Genomic DNA, 10,283 nt, shown 5'->3' with positions numbered 1-10,283 from the left:
TATTGTTGTGTGTTTTTTTAAGATAGGGACTTTTCTTGGCACGTAAAAATTCTTTATTGGGTCTAATGATTCTCCCATTCTTACACTTCACTTTGTGGGGCAGCGGGTGGAATAATTGTTGATGTTCCTATTACTTATTTAATGCTGTTGTTTGCCATTCTCAACACTGGCTCTCTAACTACAATATTGGCAACCAGAAAGTGATTAGCAAAATGTGAAGCCTGTAATTAGAATTCCTAGTGCCCACTTCATCTGAGAAATACATTTATAGCTACAGCTTATAGCTCTGAGGAATTAGGAGATTGTCTGGGATTCATAATCAAAAACCATTCTCTCTAAAATGTTCACTATGTTCTGAAAGTCACAGACCAAAAAGGATCCACACAATCCAACTACCAGAGCAATTCAGAGTCTAATGCGCTGATGCAACTATAACTGTTCAAATTAAATGTTTAAGTGAATGCTCGCCATAATTTGATGATAATGTTCATCAAACGCCACGCTAATAATGGTAGAATGTCTGTCCTGCGGCGGCACGTGAAAATACGACATACGCAAACTAAAGATAGATCATTAACGTCATCCCTAAATTAACACTTCACTCGAAAACGATTTCATGGGTACGCGTATCCTGAGTAACTTGATACTGCATCCGAGGCTGCTTATATCAACGATACCGACGCGACGCGACTCCCAGCACAGGTGGTGCGCTAATCAGCGTCTGGAGAGAACTGGGGCCTTCCTTCCTCTCGCTCAGCTTTCTTACATATAAACCCGTGGTGCGGACGGCTAAGGGAACGCCTGATCAAATCTGCTCTCCCGACTAGCCGCTGGGCTAGTAATGCACCACTTTAAGTTAACAAATAAATCATTGCTTCCTTTGCTGATGGCCGATGAAGCTTTCAATTTAATTGTGCAATCAGCACACAGGTAAGTAATCATTAAAAAAGTCTGACATGGCTAAGTCAAATATTTTGGGCGAGAGAATTAATTTAATTACACTACACGCAGTAGACAAGCTCTGAACTTGCTCTTTGGAGATACGCTATAGCTATAGTTTTATAGTTATTCTGTTGAAACTTCTCACATTTTTATGATTATAGCGGATCTCCCCTCTACTTAAATTTAAACATCCTAGCTTTATTTATTTGCCTACTTAATCTATATTGGTTCCTTAATTTCTAAGACAAAAACCAGAAAATCATGAATTTCAACTAAAATTTTAATTTGTGAGATCCAGAATACTATTTCTAATAAATTATTATGCAAAAGGAATCTAAATATAAATTTTTAAGTTTCTAGCTCTTTTCTGTTGCGCCAATGATTTTTGCAGAAAAACATCCAAATTTCTAAAATAGTTAAAGTTATTGAACTGATATTCAACACATATTGATTTAGCATTACTCCTGACATGCTAGAAACGTTTCAGGTTATTTACTTGATTTTTAAAGTATTGCGCAACATTTATGACGTCAGAGCTAGTTAAAGCAGACTGGCCGGCACACAAGGGAAAGACTGATGTGAATTTTATAAGGCGTGAGTAGGCTGCTTCCCTACAACTTGACCATCTATAACGTGAGTATTTTTGTAAATATAATTACTCTTGCTTGAACAGTAAAATGTTGAAGATTCTTGCCGTTTGTGGGTCAGATGTAGCAACTACTGTGGAATTGGTTTCTTCTGTGTTGGGAAAGTTTTGTTTCTTTTGACGTTTTATTACCACGTCTGTGTGGCTTTCCCTTCATCTACCGGTGTGATTGCTTATTTTTTTACGTTAAATACTGTAGATATTACGTTCTGCATAGGTTTCCCACGTTCCACATTCACTGATTTAGATGAAAGTATAGCGAACAAAATTTCACGTTGTTGGGTAGATAAACGACTTTCCGTAAAAGGTCTGGTCTTCTGGTGTTTACTAACAATTTTTGTTATGAAAGGAGAACGGCATTCCTTTGTAAATATCTGGTCCGCAGCTCTTGGTCTCGCGGTCGCGTCCTCGCTTCCCGAGCACGGGGTCGCGGTTTCGATTCCCGGCGGGGTCAGGGATTTTCACCTGCCTCGAGATGACTGGGTGTTTGAGTTCTCCCCATCATTTCATCATCATTCATGAAAGTGGCGAGATTGGACTGAGTAAAGGCTGGGAATTTGTACGGGCGCTGATAACCGCGCAGTTGAGTGCCCCGCAAACCAAGCATCATCATCATCCGTAAATATCTGTACGTTGCAAGAGAATCGGAAATAAGGTGTCCTGCAAAGTGCCATTTCATAGCTCCCAAGCATTTTGCATGTAAATTTTAAAAAAAAATCGGAGTAACGCAAGTTTTGTAATTAAAAGACATAAAAAAAAAATCAGACAGGAAAATCTATCTGAAGGACACTCAGTGAATAAACGTGTCGTAACTCGACCAAGAACTACCAAAAGAACAATCAGAACAGAAACATAGACAATGAATATCACCGTTCAATAATCAAGTACACCATTTAATGTAAAGATTTGTAATTGTTAAAAATTGTAAATAAAAGTCTATATACGTTACAAAAAAAAAAGGACCGTTTAGGAAACTAAAGAATGACGAATGTGCGCACAAGTAATAAAGTTATTAGAAAGAACAACAAGAGAAATCTGACTTTGTGGATGCGCCCATTTTTAAGTGGGCGGAACGATTCAGATAATTCACCTCGTGAATTGATGCTAGATACGAACTTGCTCGAGAATTTTACTAGAATCTCGAAAACGGTTTCGAATATCTCGTCCAAGATAAAAGGTGCTAAAACTAGTACAAACATGAGAGACTGTACAACACGACTCGCGAATCGCGAACAAACTTCCGTGTTTAGCTACCGGTTATTCGTATAGAAGTTGGATGTTTCTCTTTATAGTGCCCTATTCTTCAATAAGCCTCGTGGTACCGGAAGCATGTACTGCAACATTGTGGTTAAAGGAGTGAAAGATATCGTTAAGGGAAATTTGAAACAAGAATACCATTTTTATTTTATTTTTGTTCATCGGCACAGACACTGTTTAAATATTTCAATGTCTGCTTCATTTACACCTCGAGATAGTACGAAAGTCGAGGCATCAGATACAAACGATGTGGATGAAGAGGCACTTGAGCTTCCATTCCTCTTATGCAACTCTTTTTCCTCGCATTTGGCATAGGTTCGAGGACTTGAGGAATTTTTTGTCTTCTTCGTCAAGGGTGATTCCGTGCTCATCGGCCACAGCTTCTCCACTATCCTTTTCCACACTGAAATCTATCTAGACGTTACTTTCTCTGGTCATAAATAAAGCATATTTATAAAAATTACAATTTTCTCACTGCTATAGACAACAAGTTGACGGCAACAAACATCGAAAAAAAACACTGTACGTACACGCAGACTTTCGAAAAAAAAGCGAAAAGATGTTGTGTTTTCACTCAGACACGTTACTGCAGCGCTATCGGTGGGGGAAAAAAAATTCTCCTCCCTTGGTGGATACCACGGCAACCCCTCGGCAATACGTTGGCTGGTACCAACAACGGCTTGCATCAGCAGCATTGCCCATCCATACCACAAAATTGTTTTCTATTGTACTCACACTGCAGCGGTGTTGACAGCAACACTATTGTGGCACAGTATTTCCGTAAAATATGATCCATCGAAACATTCCTTAGGTGGTTTTAATTTTGTATTACTTTAGAAACTCTGCTTCAAAATCTGGCAGAAAATCCAAACAGATGCTGGTTGTATCTAAAGTATACCAGCGGAAAGACACAGTTATTGCCATCACTGCGTATAGTAATGATAATGCTACCGATCACAGTGCTATTAGAAGGGGGTTACTAAATATGGATTTCCAAAATTCCTTCACCAAAGAAGATGAAGTAAATATTCCCAAATTCGAATCAGGAACAGCTGCCAACATGATTGATTTGAAAGTAGCTACCCTCTGTGTACCGAACCAACGTAAGTCATTTAATGAAATCTAGTCTTCCAGTCGATATTGCATACCAATTTGGTTCCTTTCGGAGTATTCTGCTGAAATAGTTCGATTTTTAGCAATGACAACAACGGCTCGTTAGACAAAAGATCCGTACCGAAGGACTGGAAGGATGTATAGGTCACATTAATACAAAAGAAAGGAAATAGAAGTAATCCACTGAATTAAAGACCCATATCACTGACAATCATTTGTTGCAGGATTTCGGAACATATACTGTCTTCCTGCATTATGAAACTATCGAAGAAAACGATGTATTGACATAGAACCAACACGGATTCAGAAAATATTGGTCTTGTGAAACACCACCCTTTACTCACAAGAGGTAACGAGTGCTATCTATAGATGATTTCATGTCTGTACATATCCAGAAGGCTTTTGACATCGTTCCTCATAAGTGGCCTCTAATCGAACTGCGTGTCTATGGAGTGTCGTCTCAGTTTTCATAGTAACTGATGGGCAGTTATCTACTGAAACCGAAGTGACCTCTTTCCTCAAGGAAGTGTTGTAGGCCATCTGCTGCCCTTAATCTACGTAAATGATTTAGGAGACAATCTGAGAGCCCACTTAGATTGTTAGCAGATGACGCTGACGTTTACTACCTAGTAAAGTCACCAGAAAATCAAAACGAATTGTAAAATTATATAGACACGATCTCTGCAAGGAGCGAAAAGTGGTATTGACGTTAAAAATAAAAAAAGCGTGAAGCCCTCCATATGAGTACAAAAAAAATGTGTTTGATTTTACTTACACAACAAATGACACAAACTTAATGGCTGTAGATTCCACGAGATACCTAGGGATTACAATTACAAACAAACTGTAACCATCGCACAGAAAATATTGTAATGAGGAAGCGATCCAAAGACCGCGTTTTATTGACAAAACTCTTAGAAGAAGCTACAAAAATTAAAAATTGCCTACAGTATTCGTTTCCGTTCTCTTATGGAGTATTTATGCGTGGTATGAAATCTTCACCAGACAGGATTGACGAAGAACATTGAATAAGTCCTAAGACGGGCAGCTAGTTTAGTACTGCCACGGAATAATAACGAGCTGTCACGGATATGGTACGAAAGTTGGATTGGCAGTCGTTAAAATAAAGGCGTTTTTCATTGAGGCGAGATCTGTTCATGAAATTTTAATCACCAGCTTTCTCATCCGAATCACAAAATATCTTGTTGACTGCCTGCTAAATAGGGAGAAATTACGATAGTAATGAAACGAGCGAGATCAGGTCCCGCACGGAAAGATTTAGGTGTTCGTTTCTATTCGTGAGTGAAACGGTCAGAAAGGCTCTTAAGGCCTGCCGTATTCAACTCCAGAAGATCCACGAATTTAATATACACCTGCCAGCATAGGAAAAGCCTGGAACTAATATTTCAACTACTCAACTACTACTCAGGAGCCAATAACATTAGAACGCGCATAGTACTGGTCATAAAAGTTGCAGTGGTCAATGGTTCAAAAATGGCTCTGAGCACTATGGGACTTGACATCTATGGTCATCAGTCCCCTAGAACTTAGAACTACTTAAACCTAACCAACCTAAGGACATCACACAACACCCAGTTATCACGAGGCAGAGAAAATCCCTGACCCCACCGGGAATCGAACCCGGGAACCCGGGCGGCAGTGGTCAATGCATCTGTAGAATTAACATCTTCTTGACGCTGAGTGTAAGGGCGCACTCTGTAAAGCCAAAAGCGAAAACTGCTCCGCTTAATTCATAGACAGGCGCAGAATATGCAGTTCATGTTGCGAGGCTGTGAGAATGAGTCAAGAGTAGAACGGTTGCAAGGCCTAACTCTATGTCACAGTAGTTAGTAAAATGACTTTCTATCACGGTGGCATAGTCGACAGACTGGAACACAACCGGGTAACGGTAGAGTTTTCACTCCCACCTTGCTTACGGCAAGTTTTTTGTGTTGCTATGTCAGTTAGTCTAATCATAGAAAGTACGAAATTAACAGAACGAACTATTGAGGAATCTTATCAACAGCGTACCCAGAGAGGGGCGGGGAGGTCAGTAGTCGCCCTCCCTCCCCTCTGTAGAAAAGAAAATTTCGCAAGCTGAACTCTCATCCTGCCCTGTCACAGACAGCCGAATCAGTTCAATATCAGTCTGAAGAAATCGAGAACATGTAACTGATAATGGTTAATAGCAAATGTATGCAGAGGCATTTGTGGTGAAAGCTGAAAACTGTTCCTTCATTCTAAGTGAAAATATTAGTCGCTACCATCTCTCCCCCCCCCCCATTGTATTGTATTGTATTGAACTGGGGAGCTAGAAACGACGGAGAGGCTTCGTCACAACCCCACAACCGGCTACAGCAGTCCACTCACCCCACCGCCGCCCCACACCGAACCCAGGGTTATAGTGCGGTTCGGCCCCCAGTGGACCCCCCTGGGAACGTCTCACACTAGACGAGTGTAACCCCAATGTCTGCGTTGTAGAGTAAATATGGTATACGCGTACGTGAAGAAAGTGTTTGCGGAGCAATCGCCGACGTAGTGTAACTGAGGCGGAATAAGGGGAACCAGCCCGCATTGGCCGAGGCAAATGGAAAACCGCCTTAGAAACCATCCACAGACTGGCCGGCACTCCGGACCTCGACACTGATCCGCCGGGCGGATTCGTGCCGGGAACAGGCACGCCTTCCCGCCCGGAAAGCAGTGCGTTAAGCCGTCGGCACACGGACCGTGCTGTCGCACGTTAACGTTGAGCGTGCCATGTTCAACGTGCTGCTGAACGCTCAGGAACGATGCGACTTGTGCATACGGTACGTGGGCCCCAACGTGGTAAACGCGGTCGCAACGCACTCCAGCAGCAGTTGAGGGATGTTTCTAGTTCGTAAATCACACTGTCTACTCAACGGGCGAGCGTAAAATTCCCACGTTAGCTCTGTTAAAACGCACATTTCCTCCAACGTCCACGAAAAGGAAAGTACCATGTCCAGTCAATAAGGGCACAGGCTTATAAAAGTTCCATTACAAACAGCGCGGCACGAATAAACATTATTTCATCATTCCCACATTTTAGTAAAACCCCAAGGTCAGTCTTACTTGATCACTGTTCCTACCCAGTAGCAGAATCTTTGCAACATGTGAATTACGAAACTTAAAAGAAAAAGTAGCAAAATATCTTTATACAAGTAGTGCAAGCTGTCCTGTAGATTAAGCCAATCTAACAGTTACCCTTCAAAAAAAGGTGAACTTATATTTACATAACATCAAATATTATAGTATATACTTATATTGCGGTTTGGGTGGATCTTCAGTGTGTCGCTGCCTTCAAATAGCCTACTCTCATCATACGCAAGTTACAATAATTCTTTTGCCACGAATATGATGTTTCTCATTAAGTTATTGGAACGAATCACACAGTTAACAACGGGTTTTCCAGTGATTCTCAATTTTCTGGTGCTCAGAAACGGCATATATACATATAACCTTGAAATGAATGCCAATATGGCGCCTCACAACTCTGTACTGAAGGGAGATGGCGTGCGTGTGACGTAGGCGGCGTGGTGCCATCTCATTGGTCAACGCTCAGACGCACGCTCAGAATATCTGACATGCTAGATACTGCTTTGCACGTTCGGAAAGACTCCCGAACGTGCTATTCCACGCTATGACGTCAGAAACTCGGCACGCTCAACGCTCGGATGCACGGTCCGTGTGCCGACGGCTTGAGACTGCACGACTAGCCGGGCGCCCCCCCCCCCTCCCCCCCTACCTCAGACCGTGGTAAAGCTCTTAGATTTTTATGACTTCCTTACCACATAATACAGTGTTCCTGGAGGAATTGTCAATATTCCGTGATATGACAGGATGATCTTTCGAGGCCAAAAGTCTAATAAACATGAGCTCTAAATGTTATACCTTAAGAGCTCTAAACATTTGTTCATTTTCGCTACTGTGGAATACATCTGTTCTACTGAACAAGTGCTCATAGCTCTTAAGGTATCCATTTTAGAGCCCATATTTACTAGACAACGTTGTCTCGTTTTAGTCCATACTGCCTCCTCCTAAAATATGGAAAGCAAAGAGCTTACAGTAGAAGAGATTTGTTTCACAATGTAGGAGGTAAAAAAGTGTTCATAGCTCATAGGTATGGGATTTAGAACCCAGGATTACTGGACTTTTTTTGTTACGAATGATCGTTCCTGTCATATTCTTGAATGTTGACCATTCCTCCTGGAACATCCTGGATATCGTCCAAATGACTCTATGATACGGGTAATATATCAGTCACTGTCTGTAAGTTCCTCCAACGTAGCTGAAGTGCCTTTCACAAGTTCATGGGTTTTTGGAGCAGGGCCACGCCAGTTTAATCGCATGGTTCGTTTCGTCTTTCCGAATATTTCCTCTTTTTTACTGTTGGCTGAAGTCTTGTGCAGAAGGGGGCCCATCGAGAAGAGAAATCTCATTCTCATCTTTCAAACCACTCCTCCACCATCACTAACATGTCCACTGTAAACCGACCCTACTGAAAACAAATTAAATCCTCAAGACATGGGTATCACATTCATCGGTTTTAATAACATATGTATGCGGGACAGCATGAAGTTTGTCGTCTATCCTGTGAAACGGCCTACGTCCACGGAAACACATCTTCCTTAAACTGTCACAAACATACGGCCATTGGGAGATGACTCACCGAGTTTATTTGGAGTTGAAATGGACCCCAATGTACACGTACTGCACCATCATTCGCTGAGCAAAAAACTGATTCATCGGAAAATATTATTTTGATCTTCGCACGCACTGATCAACTGAGTAAATGTTCACCACGCAATGTTTCCATGATGATTTGTTGTTCGGCCTACCAAAACCAGTACTCAACCGTATCCACGAATCTGAAAAACTTAGTAGTATTTCACAGCTGCATCTCGTTTTTTTTAAAAAAAATCTTTTACCGTGATGTGTTAGCACATTCGCTATCGTGGACCGATGTTGTTGCACCCCCAAGTCCAGTGCCCACAAGTCTGTTGAATTATCCAGTATTCCTATATCATTTTATCCATCGTCTTGCGTGCGATTAAAAACGCCATATCATGTACCGACCTCAAATTCTGTCCTCCACAAAAATAATGACGCGTTCACGAATAGCCTATTGGCGATGAGTCTTGGATCATGAATTAAGCGACTGGACCCAAAGCGACCTGAATCGTGTACTGTTATCGGCAATCGGGGACTGACAGTTTCATTTGCAGAAATGGCTCCCGGCATTAGACTGTCATTCCACGAAGCAGGATAAAGCTACCACATTCAGGATAGCGTAAAATGTGATAGGCTATTTTATGAAACTAAATTACTCCATAACGACGTTCTGCTTCTAGGAAGATGACCTACAAGAAAGTTTAACAGTTTCATCTCTCTTTCTATCTGCATAGACTTACAAGCGAAAACGGAACGTAAGATAACGATACACAATGAACAAGACAGCAATACAGAATGTAACCATTGTAGTGGAGCACAGTTGTTTCAGTTGCAATAAATTCCTATGTCATTTCACTTATGTTTCGTTATTAGTGCTAAACAGTTGCAAAGAACCACCATGAAGACTTCTCAGGCCATCAGTATCCACTCTTCCTACAAGTTCTAGAGGTGAGGCGTGCCACGTCGCGGTAGAACTTACGTCTTCCGTACAATACGACGTCGAATCTAAGCTTGGATATTAAAAGTACAGTTACAGACAAAAAATTCTGGGTACCAAGTGACTAAGAGGAGCCAAACATGTGACAGTAAACATGATTACCCCCAGAAACGTGGGTCCAACTATCTGGACGAGTTGCCATCATTTTAGATTGTGTGAGCTTGAAGGGGAAGTTCTCTATCGGTCGACTAGTGTGTCGCTGCATATGCTAATGCAGTGGTTCCCAACCTGCAGTATCCCCCCCCCCCCCCCTGAGTGGTAAAATGAGATTTTGTCTTGGTTAAAAACGAGAGGGCTGGATTTTGATTCGGTCACGACAATAAATTACTTTTATAACATCGTAACTATTATCACCATTTCATAAGACTGTAATAGTGATGACAAATGTTACCAGTGGTTAAATTTACTTAAGTACTAGCATTAACGAGTGATACAGTCTGGTGGAGGTTGCAGCTTGTGAAATGAATGTATGAACATCTGCCTCACAGTGTCCACTTCCTAAAAACATACTTTGTACCACACACCCATGACAGCAAAATTGACACGTGGGGAAAGTGGCCCAAAATGACATAGTAGGTCAAAACGACATAGTGACAAATTTTTTAATTTGGCAACTGACAAGATCATAATCTTTGGTTT

The sequence above is a fragment of the Schistocerca nitens genome, chromosome 4, assembly GCF_023898315.1.
Source record: "Schistocerca nitens isolate TAMUIC-IGC-003100 chromosome 4, iqSchNite1.1, whole genome shotgun sequence".
NCBI classification, from domain to species: domain Eukaryota; kingdom Metazoa; phylum Arthropoda; class Insecta; order Orthoptera; family Acrididae; genus Schistocerca; species Schistocerca nitens.
This window is presented reverse-complemented; position numbering follows the sequence as displayed.